Source organism: Protopterus annectens, chromosome 12.part0 (assembly GCF_019279795.1).
Source record: "Protopterus annectens isolate FY-2018-M chromosome 12.part0, PAN1.0, whole genome shotgun sequence".
NCBI classification, from domain to species: domain Eukaryota; kingdom Metazoa; phylum Chordata; order Ceratodontiformes; family Protopteridae; genus Protopterus; species Protopterus annectens.
In genome coordinates, this window is record NC_056746.1 from 1363034019 (window position 1) to 1363053382 (window position 19364).

Below are 19364 nucleotides of genomic sequence, written 5' to 3' on the forward strand. Positions count from 1 at the left end.
AATGACTGAGATGGAAATAAAGATCTGGTGCTACAGTAGGTGCTCCATATGACTATCCTGCCTTCCTTAAAACAGTCCTAGTCAGCATGTAATATGGAAAAAATGAGCCAGGCATACCTGCAGCAGCAGATGAAGGATACCTGCAAGGCATGGAAGCCACCTTCTTGGAAATATACAGAGCTCCTGGAATAAACCAGGCTAAATCAAGAATGCAGACCTTGCAAGACAGCTCTCCTTAAGTGTGCCCTAACCCTGGTAGCTGCGTTCAGTACGCAGTTTCTATGGAAATTATTAACTTTGGATAGACTTCTGCAATGACACATATTTAAAGAAAGAGCAGATGTCAGTTACTCAGAATGTACTGGGGCTACATAGTACCAGAAAGTTCCTCAATGCTAGTGTACTGTAATACTGTAACATACTTTAATCACCATTCTGAACTAAGAAAAGGTAACAAGCCTGGACAAACTGTCTAAAAGCTGTAGTCATGTGACTTGGTGCTGGCATACCCTTCAAAGTTGCTTGGCAACACATTCTTGAATTGGTGCGCTCAGTAATAAAATATGTTAATTATTGTGAAGATCAAACCATTTCTGACAGGAACTTGGGGTTTGTGGGTGACACGACTATTCATGAAAAGTAAGCAGTTATTCATAATCACGGAATAAAATTCCTCAGTAATAAAATATGTTAATTATTGTGAAGATCAAACCATTTCTGACAGGAACTTGGGGTTTGTGGGTAACACGACTATTCATGAAAAGTAAGCAGTTATTCATAATCACGGAATAAAATTCTTTGAACAATAGGAATGCTGAGACAGTGTACTAGTGTATGCTACAAAAGTATATACATCATAAGCAACTGAAAAGGAAACAATTTTTTGCATCGGCATCCCAGTATGGATTTGATGTCCTTACTGAAGATTTCAGGTCAAGGGGGAAAACATCCAGCTTTGTTCCCTTTTCTCTACAGATCTATTGGCAAACAAGATGACCCAAAAGTTGAATCTGAAAGTGGAATACTCTGACTCACAGATACAGTAAAGGTAGAACAGGATAAATCCTGTCAGCTGAAGAAATGCACTGGATCTTTTAAGCCAATGCCCATAAGACAGACGACTTTTCATTTTGCCAAGTATGCTACTTTGGCAGTCTGCTTTCTGGTAGCTAAGTGGGGTCGAGCTCAAGCTAATATCAGCTGCCTTGGCTATAACAGATTACAGAAACAAGGTCAGCTGTATAAAAGAATTCAGATCTAGAAAAACCCAAATTAGGACAAGATGAAGTCTTTTTGTAGTAGGAGACAAATATACAAGCCATTTATCATGACAATGCATTTTAAGAAAGTTTCGTACTTGGCCGTGTCTAGGACTACACTGCTCCAAAATCAGACTTCAGTTTTTTCTAATTTCCAGACCTCTTCACTGAGGAAACCATCCCACATGACAAGAGTTACAAACCTACCATGCTGATGTGTGGTAGTCGGTCCTTTCTGCACTTTATATCTTCCCCCGGGTTTGAAAGTAATAAAAATGTAAAATGGCAGTCCACTTCTTCATTCCTTCAAATGTTCTCAAAAATGATAACACTCTCTTTCATATCAGGGCATCTTGGGGGCGAAAGTTTACTGTCTGCTAGAAGTGATCTCTCAAAGATCTAGTGTTATTACATGCACCACAAATAACTGTTGTACTTTAATTTGAAGAGGCTCTCAATGGTATATCACAACACGGAAATCACTGAAGAAAAATCCAAGGAAGGGTGTAGCTTCAAACCCAAATCCTAATGCACAATGAACAGGACAGTCATCCAACTGAAACCATGTTTCTGGAGAAGCCATTCACTTAAAAGTACTTTTCCAAGCCATGGACTTTCATAAGGACAAAGTGGCATTAGCAGGTGTCTGCTGTAGAAACATTTTTCAGAAAAGCAGAAGACACCGTCAGTTCCCAAAAAGTGACTAGCTAAAGGATATCAACAATGTTCTTACACAGAGTCAGCACTGAGGCATAGAGGGACAAAGCCCTAAATAAGGCCCAGGTGACCCAGTCCGATTACTGTCTTGAATCTCTGAGGTGCTGCCAGGAAGTGATGCGCACGCCTGTCATGGGAGTTGGGGAGAACATTCATCTTGTTGCTGCCTGAGGAGAGGCATGGTCCCTGAAGAGGGGAGCAGCCCCTGGATGATTTTAGCGTAGGGCTGGCAGAGGGTAGTGAATCATAAGTCAAAAAAAAAATCCCTCCCCATGTGGAAGCAATTGTTGGTGAGACTACCCCCCTTAAGATATCCTTAAATTTCATGTCAACCCATCCTAATTCAGCATTAGTCTGGGGAACGAAAGAAAGGTCTGGCTGACCTGACAATGGACTGAGTGCACGGAGGTACGAGACTGAAAAGAATGAAGCAATGGGGGAGAGGGAGACAAAAAAAGGTTTTATATAACTATCATAATGAAATACAACAGACTTCGTAATGCTAGAAGCAAGACATTATTTTTTTCTTTCCCTCCTAGCCTTCTGCAAATGAAGCAAACGTTATGGTGTACTTGGAATTAGACTGGACTCCACAGGATAAAATGCAAGGTCATTATGAAGAAAAATGTGATCTTTATGTAAAGGTAATGAAAGAAAGCTCTACTGAAAGGCCTTGAAGCTCAACAGTCCTCCTAGTGGAAGAAACTAATGCTAACAGTAAGCTTTTCTATAACAATGCAGACCACAAGCTGCAGCAAATTCAAATGGGTGCACATGAAGTTTGTCTTCCATAAAACAAAGTCCCAGGCAGATAACACACTCTTCAATAGAAGCTGCAAATGGCAACTTTCTCTTAGACAGAGGATATCCTATATTGGGAAATATATAGCTTCTACATGCCCATGACTATAAAAAGGTAGGAAAGGCAGGAATCATAAGGGTACTATTAGTATATCAGTCTACCTAAGGCATGAACCTAAACTCCATTCACACTTGGAGAACTGAGTGGAGTGGAATACGTCTCTGAGCCCTTGCCTCTTGGTAACAGCCAGGAATACAAGCTTAATTTCCTGGTCCAATTCAGACAGAGGTCTGCAAATGGCTGTTTGAATAGGTTTTTGCGTTACTGCCATGCAGATTGCAGACCCCCTCCCCCTACATAAGAAAAAGGGAGATTTGCACAACGTACCAACAATTTTCTTCCCCCACTACAGCAGGAAAAGACATTTCTTATTTGATTCTCCATTACCTGGACTCGGAGGACTAATAAACTGGTACAAAGGTATTCTGAAGTGGCAGGCAAATGTCTACAGACACAGTTCCAAAAATAAGGTAAAATACCGGTTATGCATTTTCTATCCATAAACCTGATTAATGTCAGTTAAGGTAAAATATCAACTAATTCAGTTTGCTCTTTGTATGTATAACAGACAGCTGTTCATATCTTTACAGCTCTATAACACAAAAATAAATATACACCTCCCTTTTTAAGCACCAACCTCCAAATAGATATAGCATCTTCCCAATATTTACCTTGTAAGCAATGTCTCTGTAAAAATCTCAAGGGCCTTGGAAACTGAACATCTCTACATATCTGACAAGTTCTATACTTTCCACAATTCTTACACCTCACGTGGTCATAGATGGAGCTCCAAAGAGGAGACCTTGATGAAGATTTGGGAATTTGAAAGTGGTTCCATAACTTGCTTCCCTCTGAAAAAATTACTGGGATATAAAGTCATCAGCACAGCACTTTCCTGCATTGTTGAAAAATAAAAATGCTGGCCTGAGGTTTAAGCCAACTCTGTCCTGTTGTCACTAAGACCTTAACTATAATTGGAGTTGACACAAATACAACTGATTTACTATTCTTCCCTGGCCCAGACTAGATGACAGGGTTGAGACTACACCAGATCTAAATAAAGCCCCTACCCTGTTAACAAATGATTGGGATGCACACAAAGAAGACTGCCATACATTTCAGCAAAATCCTAATGTCCTGAACCATGCCTTGTGCACCTTAAGCACAAATCAAAGTGGGAGTTTCTGCATGTGAGTTTCAAGAACTGTTATGGCTACTGTAAAGCAACACACTATATATGTCACTTAAACGAAAGACTGAAGGGCACCCTTAACAGTTCTTACATTGCAAATGAAAGCACTGCTGTTATATCTAGAGAGAGAAAGAAAAAAAGGATGCGTTCTTGCTGGGAGCTGACATCCGACACTACAAAGTACGGGCACCAAGCTGGTTACCAGCTATGACTTTTACAGACTCCACCCATCTATCCATCTTCAATACCCACGTCATCTACTTTAGCGTCAAAGTCAGATGAAACCTATCACCACTCCAAGAAAAAAGCATTAGGCAAAAAAACAATCCTGGATGCAATGCCAGTCCACTTGCAGGATTGCACATATCCATTCTCATCACAAGTGCACCTAAAGGCAGATTATGGACCAACAACTATCTGATTGCTGAGAAGTGGAAGAAATCAAAGATCAGTGTAAAATGCACAGAAGGACCTGCAAACACCATAAAGAAGGCACCACACTGTCATAATTAATAACTGCAAGAACATTATTAATTTCTGGTTACAGCCACAAGGTCAACATAAAAAATATAGAAAATACAACAAAAGACAAATTCAAAAGGCCTGAGTAGGAAACAAAGACCTTTTGACAAATTAAAGACTCTGAAAGTTTTGCTGTGCCAGTAGAAATACTGTTATGCCACAAAACCATGAGCAGCCTATAAATGTAGTTAAACATATGTCAAGTGTTGGTAATAAAATAGATACGGTAACAGTTTGCACCACCAAGAAGTTAGTGTTCCTAAGCCAAATGCAAGCAAATAAATAAATCAAATCACCAAAAAGGCTTAGGAACAACCTTGAGCAGATAGAAGTTTTCAGCATTCAATGCGTCTATTCAGACCATACACGTTAGTTGTTTCCAGTTCAAAAATTCAGTTTTCATGCCACAGATTCTTAAACAAGTCCAAACTTTTATTTGAACACAAATAGCAGGTAAGAGCTTTCGCCAAAGAGGCTTCCTCAGACCATGGTCTATTTGTTGGTAATAAAAGCAACAACTACAGACATATTCTGTTTACAATGTGGAAAAGAGGGTTTCATGGCTAGGCTTTGCACTAGCGATAGTAATGCCGATAATCCTATGGAAACAACAACTTCTCAAAAACATGTTACTAATGATGTTAAGTTTCTAGATTGTGATAAATATAGTCGAGGAAGGATGAAACAGCATTCTATAACTGTACAACTGCAGATTAATCAAGTGCACTATCTTCACTGATGACAAAAAGCTGCAAGGGCTGTTAGACACTATGGTAACACTTATAAAAGAGCAGTATGTGCGTGAAAAGAACACTGCTCCTAACAAGTGGTACGCATTCATGGGGATAAGAAACAGTACCTACCTTATTACTCAGATGAAGCACATATTGGGTTTGGACATGTAGTACTTCCCATAGAGCACTGCTGCTAACAAGTGGTATGCATTCATGGGGATAAGAAATAGTACCTACCTTATTACTCAGATGAAGCACATATTGGGTTTGGACATGTAGTCCTTCCCATAGAGCACTGCTGCTAACAAGTGGTATGCATTCATGGGGATAAGAAACAGTACCTACCTTATTACTCAGATGAAGCACATATTGGGTTTGGACATGTAGTCCTTCCCATAGAGCACTGCTGCTAACAAGTGGTATGTATTCATGGGGATAAGAAACAGTACCTACCTTATTACTCAGATGAAGCACATATTGGGTTTGGACATGTAGTCCTTCCCATAGAGCACTGCTGCTAACAAGTGGTATGCATTCATGGGGATAAGAAACAGTACCTACCTTATTACTCAGATGAAGCACATACTGGGTTTGGACATGTAGTCCTTCCCATAGAGCACTGCTGCTAACAAGTGGTATGCATTCATGGGGATAAGAAACAGTACCTACCTTATTACTCAGATGAAGCACATACTGGGTTTGGACATGTAGTCCTTCCCATTATCCCAATGTCATTGTTCTAAACATAACAAATCATGATAATAGGAAAAGACATTCATTATTTTAAACAGCTGATAGACCAGAAGGTGAATAAGCTTACAGAGACATGCCTCTGCCTAACCCAGAAAAAAGAAGGGGGGCACACCATACACATGCAGAGTGCATGCATTCAATAAAAAAATGGCATAAAGTTAGAAAGCCCCAAATGTACAAAATTTGGCTAGTAATACAAAGACAGGAATAATGCACACTAGTTATATGAAGGTGAATAAGCTTACAGAGACATGCCTCTGCCCAACCCAGAAAAAAGAAGGGGGGCACACCATACACATGCAGAGTGCATGCATTCAATAAAAAATGGCATAAAGTTAGAAAGTCCCAAATGTACAAAATTTGGCTAGTAATAGAAAGGCAGGAATAACCCACACTAGTTATAAGAAATATGTTAGGATTCACCTGTAACAAACCGATATAAGAAAGGGACTTGTACACTAAAATACTGCAGCTTGGAAGTGCTGCAAAGCAGGGAATGGAAGTGTTACTGCAACCTGAAAGTTTTGAAATGTAGGGAGCTAAAATGACTAGGAGAAATGAAGAGAACACTACCTAAAAGGGTGTACTCTGAGTAAATTAAATTAAGAAATATGGAAAATGCACCACTTGAGCAGAATTGTAAACTTTCTGTCATGCTAAGACAGAAACCTCAAGAAATAGTGAATTTTAAACAGCAGGTGGAAACTGAGAGGAAAAATGTAACAATAAAATACAGTTCACCAGGACAGACACACAGAGAGAAAGTGGTCTATAACACAAAAAACACAAATACGGGTAGACTCTAGGCAACATGTACCTATAAGAAAAAGTAAAACTGAAGCTAAGTCTTTTGCAGGGGTACAGCAATCTAAAGACGAATAAATTGTGAGGACTGTGCTTAGGCACTCTCAGACAGAGCGTGAGCCACACAGAGAAGAAAATAAAAGAAAAATGAGAAGGTGGTAAATAGCAGGGGAGGACCACTCTTACAAAGTCCCATTTACATTCCTGATGAGCCAAAATACAGGCACTCTAATGAAAAGGGAAGAGGGTTCAGAACAAGGAAACGTAATAATGGCATTTTCAATTTGGTTGTAGTTTGTGCAGCTAAAAATATAGATCTGGACAGAGAGCAGTTAAAAATAGCTAAAGCCTGCAAACTACTGTAAACTATTAACAGAAAGTTTTGGTAACTGACTCAGCACAGCTCCTCGTGGTGTCCTGCAGAGTTCTACAAGAACAGAGACTTTAACAGATTATAAGTATTTTTTTTCTGCTTTCCTACCAGTGACTGTTTAGTCTCGCCGAAAAGAGAGTTTTCTAACTATCTGAGTTCTGCAAAGTTTGTTTTTCTGCATTTGTCTGCATTTTTTTTGTGTTTTGCACTTTAAAAGTTGTTTTTGCCTTGTTTAATTGTTGTAGGCTACACACTTAAGTGCGCTAGCCGATCTAAAGCATTTACTGTATTCCTGTGCCTAGTGTCTGCTGTATAAGTGAAAAAAAGAAAAAAAAAATCCGTTTCCCACCTTTTCTGAACTAGAATAGTCCAGTTTTCAGGTATTGCTGAATTCTAGGCTATGTCATAGTTCCTGTGTTGCCCATATCCTTACTTGGATAGGAGGAAGCTTCTTTGTTCACCAGTGAGAGTGGGGAGCTCTGAGCAACCTATCTGTCCCTGGAGGAGTGGTCTCAGCCCAGTAACTAGTAGCTTATTGGCCGTTTTGGGCCAGTTCCCATCTCTTTCAAACTTCCTGCCTTAAAACCCGCTCTAGTCGCACTATGTCATGCAGCGCCATTTAAGCAGTTTTAACAATTCCCAGCTCCACAAAGTCTGCTCTTCAATTTTTCCCTTAGAACTAGTCAAACTCTCAAAGTAAGCACTCAACCTTCATTCTACAGCCCAGCACTTGCTCAAATTTCTCAGTAAGCACTAACAAACTTTAGCACTACACCCCCTTATACTATCCAGAAGTACAAGGTTCCCTATTCATCCATTCCGGTCAGTCAATAAACCAGTTCTTTAAACTATCCAGGCATGTCCAAAGTGCAGTTTCAGGTATACTCTCCAGTCCAGCTGGTGAGTCTGGGAATCTTGAGGTAATGTTACAATTACCTTATGTACACAGACAACCCTCTCCTTCTTCCAACAAACTCAAATATCTGTGAGAGATGCAACTATACAGCCAAACTGGAGGCCGAGCTCTCTCAACCCAAGACTGGCACAGTCAGTCAGGAGGAGAAGGAAACCACTTGCACCACACAAGCAGTCTCACATAGACCAAACGCACCAGCAAACAAGACACAAACTCACAAAAACATACTCGGAGGCTCTAAATAAAAATCTGCCAAAGCAGCAGAGACCTCCAAAGCAGACATCCAAGCAACCGCTACCCCACAACAAAGTACACGTATCATATACTTCACGAAGTCAGTGTGCCACACAGTCACAGCCCCTAAGGCTAAATAATACACCTAATACACTAGTAATTGGAGATTCTATTGTCAGGCACACTGACGTCCCACTCACCAGACTGAACAAGGAGAGGGTCACTGTAAGCTGCCTGTCGGGAGCCAGGATCCACCACATAACACAGACACTCAGGTCACTCCACAGCAGGTACAAATATGACTCTGTCATTGTCCATGTTGGTGTGAATGACCTGAGATGCACCTCCCTGGACTACATGAAAAGAGACATAGAGGAGCTCTCTGATCATGTAGCCCAGGCTGGTATGACTCTGGTGAAAAGGAGATGAAAGCAAGTAAAATGTGAACAAATGACACAGAAACTGGCTGAAACTGATGACAGGTCATACAGAGACAACTTGGAGGTCTGAAGTATTACCAGAACAAAGTGAAGGGAAGGGGTTATAGCTTTATAAGAAAGTGTCTCAGCACATGGATTAGACTTCAAAATCAGACTATCAAAATACAGAAATATAGAGTAAATATTCCTAATTGGAAAGCAAACACCTATACTGATTAAACTGTAGACACAGCAGCTAAAACAGGAAATTATTTCTGTTCTCTGAAGAAAGAAATAATCTCAAAAGTTAGAGACATAGGAATCTATGAGGATAACATCATTTCATTACAGACATATAACAGAAATGCTTTCCTTCCTACCACAAGACTCTGCAGAGAGGTAGTGCACTACATTTCAGGTTACTGCATCCTTCATTACTCTGAATCTCCTACTCACCTGGATTAAAAACCTACACAAGCCTACAACAGGTACAGGATGAAATGTATGGAGAAGCAGGAATAGATGGTTAAGGAACAAGCATGCAGTCAACAAATGCAAAAAGAAAACTGTACTTCAGTTCAAAGCCCTTTCCCATTTTTCAAAAGAAAACGATGAACAAAGGATATAAAAGTGTTTTCAAAAAAGTTGAGAATCCATAAAAATAACGTAATGGGGATCACTGAATGAAGACAGTACTACAACTGACATGTTTATATGGAAAATAATGTTTGAAATAAACAAAATGTGAGATTTCCTCTGAATGATACTTTAAAATAACTGGAATCAGTAAACACCAGAGGGAAAATAATTATATGATTAATATAAAGGTAAAGTATATGTATTACATTTGAAGTTTTTCTTAAAATGAAAGTGTATATCTAACTGAAGGGGAAGCTATACTGCGTCCTGTCCGGTGAATGTCCCATTTTCTTTGGAGCTACAAGCTGTATTATGTTGCTTCCAATAAGGGTATTATGACAGTAGGGAAAGAAGTAAATGAATGACGAAGGAAAAAGGAATCTAATATTATATACGATGAAAAAAAAGAATGCAATAATGTATAAAGTTATCTCTGGTAATGTGTGCACCAGTTCCAGGAAAAATTAACAAGTTAAAGAGAAAGGTATGCTAAGTGAAAGAAAAACAGGAAAATGAATATATTGGTTTAGAGAAATCTCAAAATCACATCTAGGAGGAAAATGTTAGCCAGGAGGAATACCAGACTGATGTGAAAGCCCAAATGGTATTCCCTGCAATTTGGAGCCTTTAACTTTGAGATCTTGTGAAGAGGGCAAGAGCTACCAAAAAGCAATGTTTTACAAAACAGTTTAGCTTATTAGAACAGCGTATGGCCAATGTTGTCTATCATGAAGTACAAGTCCCAAGAAAAGGGACAGCAGATAAAGATGACATAATCTTTTCAGAAACTACTTGGTAAGGGAGTGCTAGCAAACGTTTTGCTGCACTGTTAAGTTTAAAATTCACTGACATAATGGAAACCTGCATTATGACCATGGAATACCTGAAACTCAACTCAAAAGGAGTATCTGAGGCATGGTAGATCCACTTTCAGACTGTGATGCGATGAAGAACACCTCCATTTCCAAAAAGAAAATTTCTTTCGAGAGAGAAAAATGCTTCCACTTTACAACTCAAGTCTGACTAGTGGACAGCTTTCAGACAGCCTCAATTATCACTTCAACCTCAGGCAGAGGATCTGGTCAGATCAGGCAACTTACCAGAGCCTCAAAGATGAAGATGGAGCCAGAAGCAACCCTAATCCACTGTGACTCTCTCAGTCCGCACAGGAAGATACTTCTCTATGGCAAAGGCCCAGATAGGCTGAAGCCATATTATTCTTACCCACCAAACTGGGAGGACAGATTTCAGCCTTCTGAATTCTACTAGCTGGTGTGGAATAAGAAGGAAAAGTAAAAGGCATAAAATAATCTACCCAGTTGCTGAACTGTGAATGCATTCGTAGCCAATCATCTATGCCCTTATGGACTGAACAGAGCAGGAGAAAGCAATGCTCACCTTTGTAGCAAACATGTATTTTTCTCTGGATAACCCACTCCCAGAAGAACATAATCAGAAAGGCTTCAGTTATGCTCATTTCCAAGACAGGACTGGAATTGTGGCGGTGAGGGCCTCTACTATACTCATCTTGCAGAGAATACCACTGCTCTGGAATAGACTCTCTATCCACATAAAACAACGTTCTCACTTGTCCATATGCAAGTCCATCTATGGATGAGAAACAGAAAGTTTACCCAGGAATGCACCCTGTAGTATTAATGGACAGAGGTAGCTGCTAAATGCTTTATCCCATGCATGGGTCCCACCAAATGATATATGGTATGATCCTGGTTATTATCATTAGGGGTAATATATAATTATTAACCATGGCATGGGTCCCACCAAATGATCTATGGTATGATCCTGGTTATTATCATTAGGGGTAATATATAATTATTAGCCATGGCATGGGTCCCACCAAATGATCTACGGTATGATCCTGGTTATTATCATTAGGGGTAATATATAATTATTAACCATGGCATGGGTCCCACCAAATGATCTATGGTATGATCCTGGTTATTATCATTAGGGGTAATATATAATTATTAACCATGGCATGGGTCCAAATGATCTATGGTATGATCCTGGTTATTATCATTAGGGGTAATATATAATTATTAACCATGGCATGGGTCCAAATGATCTATGGTATGATCCTGGTTATCATTAGGGGTAATATATAATTATTAACCATGGCATGGGTCCAAATGATCTATGGTATGATCCTGGTTATTATCATTAGGGGTAATATATAATTATTAACCATGGCATGGGTCCAAATGATCTATGGTATGATCCTGGTTATTATCATTAGGGGTAATATATAATTATTAACCATGGCATGGGTCCAAATGATCTATGGTATGATCCTGGTTATTATCATTAGGGGTAATATATAATTATTAACCATGGCATGGGTCCAAATGATCTATGGTATGATCCTGGTTATTATCATTAGGGGTAATATATAATTATTAACCATGGCATGGGTCCAAATGATCTATGGTATGATCCTGGTTATTATCATTAGGGGTAATATATAATTATTAACCATGGCATGGGTCCAAATGATCTATGGTATGATCCTGGTTATTATCATTAGGGTAATATATAATTATTAACCATGGCATGGGTCCCACCAAATGATCTATGGTATGATCCTGGTTATTATCATTAGGGGTAATATATAATTATTAACCATGGCATGGGTCCCACCAAATGATCTATGGTATGATCCTGGTTATTATCATTAGGGGTAATATATAATTATTAACCATGGCATGGGTCCAAATGATCTATGGTATGATCCTGGTTATTATCATTAGGGGTAATATATAATTATTAACCATGGCATGGGTCCAAATGATCTATGGTATGATCCTGGTTATTATCATTAGGGTAATATATAATTATTAACCATGGCATGGGTCCAAATGATCTATGGTATGATCCTGGTTATTATCATTAGGGGTAATATATAATTATTAACCATGGCATGGGTCCAAATGATCTATGGTATGATCCTGGTTATTATCATTAGGGTAATATATAATTATTAACCATGGCATGGGTCCAAATGATCTATGGTATGATCCTGGTTATTATCATTAGGGTAATATATAATTATTAACCATGGCATGGGTCCAAATGATCTATGGTATGATCCTGGTTATTATCATTAGGGTAATATATAATTATTAACCATGGCATGGGTCCAAATGATCTATGGTATGATCCTGGTTATTATCATTAGGGTAATATATAATTATTAACCATGGCATGGGTCCAAATGATCTATGGTATGATCCTGGTTATTATCATTAGGGGTAATATATAATTATTAACCATGGCATGGGTCCAAATGATCTATGGTATGATCCTGGTTATTATCATTAGGGTAATATATAATTATTAACCATGGCATGGGTCCAAATGATCTATGGTATGATCCTGGTTATTATCATTAGGGGTAATATATAATTATTAACCATGGCATGGGTCCAAATGATCTATGGTATGATCCTGGTTATTATCATTAGGGTAATATATAATTATTAACCATGGCATGGGTCCAAATGATCTATGGTATGATCCTGGTTATTATCATTAGGGTAATATATAATTATTAACCATGGCATGGGTCCAAATGATCTATGGTATGATCCTGGTTATTATCATTAGGGGTAATATATAATTATTAACCATGGCATGGGTCCAAATGATCTATGGTATGATCCTGGTTATTATCATTAGGGTAATATATAATTATTAACCATGGCATGGGTCCAAATGATCTATGGTATGATCCTGGTTATTATCATTAGGGTAATATATAATTATTAACCATGGCATGGGTCCAAATGATCTATGGTATGATCCTGGTTATTATCATTAGGGTAATATATAATTATTAACCATGGCATGGGTCCAAATGATCTATGGTATGATCCTGGTTATTATCATTAGGGTAATATATAATTATTAACCATGGCATGGGTCCAAATGATCTATGGTATGATCCTGGTTATTATCATTAGGGGTAATATATAATTATTAACCATGGCATGGGTCCAAATGATCTATGGTATGATCCTGGTTATTATCATTAGGGGTAATATATAATTATTAACCATGGCATGGGTCCAAATGATCTATGGTATGATCCTGGTTATTATCATTAGGGTAATATATAATTATTAACCATGGCATGGGTCCAAATGATCTATGGTATGATCCTGGTTATTATCATTAGGGGTAATATATAATTATTAACCATGGCATGGCTCCAAATGATCTACGGTATGATCCTGGTTATTATCATTAGGGGTAATATATAATTATTAACCATGGCATGGGTCCAAATGATCTATGGTATGATCCTGGTTATTATCATTAGGGTAATATATAATTATTAACCATGGCATGGGTCCAAATGATCTATGGTATGATCCTGGTTATTATCATTAGGGGTAATATATAATTATTAACCATGGCATGGGTCCAAATGATCTATGGTATGATCCTGGTTATTATCATTAGGGGTAATATATAATTATTAACCATGGCATGGGTCCAAATGATCTATGGTATGATCCTGGTTATTATCATTAGGGGTAATATATAACTATTAACCATGGCATGGGTCCAAAATAGAAGTTATGTCCTTACCATAACGTTCCATGTGGAGTGTTCATCTCGCCTTTGTTCTTACACATGGGTTCGGAGCCGATCCTCGGCTCCGTGCCGGCCTCTTGCAAGCTCTGCATCGAGAAGAAGCTCGAGACAATCTAATACCCACAATCCCCCTCTGCCTTTACCTCAGATCTAGTTTGCAAGCAAACCAATGTACATAACAGCACATTCATGCCATACATCTATACATACATAAACAGACACATATAAAGTATATGTGTATACCAACTATGTACACAGAATAATGACAGTAGCAAAAATGCTTCTGGCCAGGCATCAAAGAACGTTCTTCCTAAGGGTGGGAGGGTGGGACTGTAAGAACAAAGGCGAGATGAACACTCCACATGGAACGTTATGGTAAGGACATAACTTCTATATGTGATAGTGTTCAATCTCAGCGCTTGTTCTTACACATGGGTAGCGTCCTAGCTCCTAAATCCTGAGGAACTCACGGAGGACGTTCTTGAGCACAGTGGAACCAAAGGTTGCCCTGTCCCTAGAAACCTTATCTACTTTATAATGAGAAATAAATGTATGTGGCTTAGACCAGGTAGCAGCCGCACAAATAGCATCCAGAGGTAGGCGAGCTGCATGAGCCAAAGGCGTGAATATTGATCTTGTGGAATGTCCTTTGGGTTTGTTCAGAAGGGGTTGATTTGCAGAATCGTATACAAAGATTATACAATCCGTTAACCACTTTGAAAGAGTTCTTTTGGTAACTGCAAGTCCTTTCCTGCTATCAGCAAAAGCCACAAAGAGTTGATCTGTTTTCCTGTGATCTTTTGTTCTATCCAAATAAAACCTTAGTTGTCTGTGAACATCCAATTTGTGTAACATATACTCCATTTTGTTGGAGTGGTTTTTGAAGAAAGTGGGTAATTCAATGGACTGATTAATGTTGTTAATAGAACACACTTTAGGGAGGAAGGATGAATTGGTTGAAGAGAAACTCTGTCAGAGTGAAAGATCAGATAAGGGTGCTTGATGGAGAGAGCCTGAAGTTCAGACACTCGTCTAGCAGAAGTAATGGCTACCAGAAAGAGAGTTTTCCAGGACAAAAACTTTAATGGGCAAGAAGAGGCAGGTTCAAAGGGGGGCAACATTAATTTAGATAGCAACAAGTTTAGACTCCAAGGTGGCGTGGGAGATCTGACCGGAGGTCTAATATGAAAAACTCCTTTTAAAAAGGCTTTACAAAGTCTGTGAGCCATGATAGGAGCTCCACATTCTTCCACATGGAAATTCGAAATGGCAGCCAATTGAACTCTTAGAGTAGCAGGAGAAGCACCCTGATGAAATAAGTCTGTTAAGAACTCTAAAATCTTATTCAAAGGAGCTGTAAAGGGATCAGCGTGGTGTGTATTAGCCCAGAATACAAACCGTTTCCATTGCTAGTATATGTTTTAGTAGTGGAAGCCTTATGCGAAGCCACTAATATATTCTGGACTGCTGGTGACAAAAGATCAGACCTGGCTAAGTTGGGAATTGGAGCAGCCAAGCTGCTAGATGGAGTGACAGAAGCGGGATGGGGAACCCCTGGCGAGTGAGTCAACAGATCCGGCTCTGGGTCCAGAATCCAGGGTCCCCGAATGCAGTGAATTTTCAGGGAGGGAAACCAAATTTGACGAGGCCAGAATGGAGCAATGAGGATTATCGTCCTGTGAAGGTTCCTGGCTTTCTGGAGAAATTTCGGTATCAGAGGAAATGGAGGAAATGCGTACAGGAGTCCCGGGGCCAATCGTAAACCAGTCGTCCCTGGGGACTTCCCCTGGAGGGTAATAGGGCAAAGTAGCTCCGGCATTTGGCATTCATTGGAGACGCAAACAGGTCGCAGGAAGGCTGGCCCCATGCGAAAAATCCTTTTCGCCACTGACTGTTTCAGAGACCACTCGTGCGGTAGCAGAATTGCTCTGCTCAGCCTGTCGGCTATGGCGTTGGATGACCCCGGGATGTGCGTTGCTATTAGAAAGCGACCCGTGGACTCTGCCCACTGCCAAATTCTCATGGCCTCTCTGCATAGTTGATAGGACTTGGTTCCCCCTTGTTTGTTTATGTACCAGACTACCGACATGTTGTCCGTCTGAACTGCAATAGTCCCTAGAGGAAGAAGGGGAGCAAAGTGTTGCAACGCTAGAAACACTGCCCTCAACTCTAGAACATTGATGTGCAGATTGTATTCCAAATTGGTCCATTCGCCTTGGACTGTCTGTCCCTGAAAGATGCCCCCCCACCCTATCAGGGAAGCGTCCGTGGTCACCGTAACTGTGGGCATGGGTAAAACAAACGGCCTCCCCTGGGAAAGGTTGCACGTTTGGAGCCACCAGTTTAGATCTGTTTTGCAAGTCTTTGTTATGAGAATCTCGTGTGTTAGAGGTAGTTGCTGGAATGACCATTGAGCAAATAGCAGCCATTGTAGGACTCTCATGTGCAACCTTCCCAGGGGAATTGCAATAAGGGAGGCTGACATGAGGCCCAACACCTTCAGTACTAGGTGTGCAGGAGATTTCCTTGACAAGAGTAGAAGACGAATGTGAGTCTGCAGTGATGATATCCTTTCTGGGGGAAGCCTCAGAATCAATTGGCGTGTGTTTAACTCTGCTCCTATGAACAAGATATTTTGTGATGGCTGAAGTAAGGATTTTCCGAAATTTACGGAAATCCCTAGGTGAACACACAGTTGAAGAACATAATCTCTGGCCTGCAGTAGTTGGCCGGTGGTGGCTGAAAGGAGCCAGTCGTCCAGATCGGAAACACCTGGAATCCCTGGCGTCTCAAGTGAGACGCTACCACTGCCATGCATTTGGTGAAGACCCTGGGGGCTGAGGTCAGACCAAAGGGCAGGGCTCGAAATTGAAAGTGACTGGCTCCCAGCCGAGCGCAAATGATCTCTGGATGCCCTGGCCATTTTGATGTGGTAGTATGCATCCTCTAGATCTATTGAGCACATCCACTCGTCCTTCTGTAGAAATGGAAGGATCGCTTGGAGCCTGACCATTCGGGACTTTTCTTTCTTGACGAAAGTATTGAGGTAACTCAGGTCTAGAATGGTCCTCCAGTCCCTGTTTTCTTTGGAACTAAAAGAACCTTGAGTAAGTCCCGAATCCTTGCTGGTCCGCTGGGACTGGCTGGATGACTCTTTTCTAACAACTTTGAAATTTCTAAAGCTGCTGGCTCCGCAGATGGGGGTACAACTGGGAGTCTTTTCTTTGGAATGGGATAGGATAGGAAGGGTATGGTGTAACCTCTGGTAACTACGCTTTTTACCCAATTGTCTGTAGTTATATCTTGCCAGGCCTGAGGGTATAAAGCTAAGCGACCCCCGACTGCCTCCAGAGCAGGACAGTCGGGCCTCCTCTCAGGAGTGCTGAAAAGGTTTACCAGGAGTGTTTCCCTGTCACCTTGATGTTGCGGACCCCTCTGCCGCCAGGCGGCGTCTTCCACCTCTGCCCCTCCTCTGCCTCTAGAGGGGCATCACCCTGTGTGCCCGGGAAAGACCCTTGGTTTTGTTCCGAAACCACATTTTCCCACTCCATTGCCCTTTGGGGTACGGTCTGGTTGGGGTGCAAAAAACGGCTCCGACAGCAGACAGAGTCTTTCCCTCTTGTTCACACCGGGTAAGGGTCTCCTTTACCTTGGGGCCAAAAAGAGTGGCACCGTCAAATGGGGCGTTTGTAAAGGAAGACTTGAAGGCTTCCGCAAAGGAGCATAGGCGCATCCAGGATTGTCTACGAAGAGCAATCGCTGAAGCTGCTGCCCTACTCGAACCTTGGGCTGCGTAGGAAATCAGCCTCATGGACGAGTTAACAATCGATGTTAGGGTATTAAGTTGCGCTGTCACTTTCTCTGAGACAGCTGCATCTGTAGCACCCTGGAGGTATCTCCCAACTCTTTGACTAGATCCCTCTGCAGACGTGTAAAATGGGTCAAATAGTTCAGGGACCGCATGGAAAAAGCCGCTGAACTAAAAATGCGCTTCCCATATCTATCCATCGTCCTAGAATCTTTATTAGGCGGATGGACAGGCGAGAAGACTCCGACATCTCCTTTTCGTGGCTGCAGCCACCACCATAGCGTCTACTGGAACTCCTTTAGTAAGGTAGGACTTATCCTGAGGTGCTGTGATGTACTTGTTCGGTTTCCTAGGAACAGGTTCCACTGTGTCAGGAGCCTCCCACGCCCTTGAGCAATAAGTTCCATTAGTTCGCGAAGGGCGGAGTGACCCAGGAGGAGGAAGGGCGAGCACCAAATGCCTTCAGCAGAACTGACTCATCCTCAGAAGGGGGAAGGGACTGCCAGTCACCTCTCTGTTTCAGGATCTCCAAAATGTCTGAAAAAGAGACATCTTCTGAAGGTGACTTAGGGGACCCCTCTGACTCATCTAAGTCAGTATCAGATGTTATGGATTCCTGTGGAGAATCCAAGTGTCTCCTCTTACACAGTCTCTTCCTAGGGACTTCCTCGTGGGGAGCATCCGAAGAAGCCTCGGAGGAAGAGGGGCACCCTCCAGGGTGGCTGAGACACTGGTGCCCGGCGCTTGGATGTGGCCGTGGGTGCAGATGAAGACAAAGGCCCTTTATGGGGAGGAGAAACTGCTTCCACTGATGTGGTTGTCTGAGTAGACAACACCTTCCTCATCAGGTCGAGCAGCCCGGGTCCCGCATCGAAGAGTCTCGGTTCGAAGAAATGGGAAGAATCCCGACACGGGCACGAAGGCATCGACCCGAGGACGGAGCCGAATCGATCCGTGCGAGGCCCGAGAGTCGGAACCGACACGTCGGTTCGACTCGCCCCGGAACCAAGAACAGACCGTCGGCTCCGAGACTCCGGTACGGGTCCGGCGGAGTGGTGAGGAACAGACCGAGAAAGGGCGGTTCTGGACCGAGGGCTCCACAATCAGCAGGTCAGCGTCTTCGGCTCCAAAGACTGAATCGGTCTCGGAGGAGGAATGGATGGAGATACAGGAACGCGTTCAAGTTTCGACAGCACCTGGGTGGAAATCGAAATAAGTTTAGAGACGGCTGAATGCTCCAACAGCTTCTGCACCAAGCGATCCACATCGACATCCGAAAGTTTGGAGGAAGAACGGGTCGAAGGAACCGAAGGCGGAGCCGACCTCAATATGGCGAAGGAGGGAGCTCCATCACGGTTCCAAGACTCGAGGCTCAGGAACCGACACCAGTTGAACACTCGGCCCCGAAGTCTGTGGAACCGGTGATCTAACCTTTGAAGAAGAGCTCGAGGTAGATGACTTGGGCTCCGGCGTCTTCGATTCCTTACTGGACTTGATGCCTGGTCAGAAGCATCC

General features: G+C 41.5%; 1 protein-coding gene across 1 annotated transcript in view; it reads right to left on the reverse strand.

Annotated features, from left to right (window-relative positions):
• The window catches only part of OSBPL2 (oxysterol binding protein like 2), a 256311-nt gene that overhangs the window by 202156 nt on the left and 34791 nt on the right, over window positions 1-19364 (reverse strand). The gene's annotated exons all lie outside the window — the stretch shown is intronic.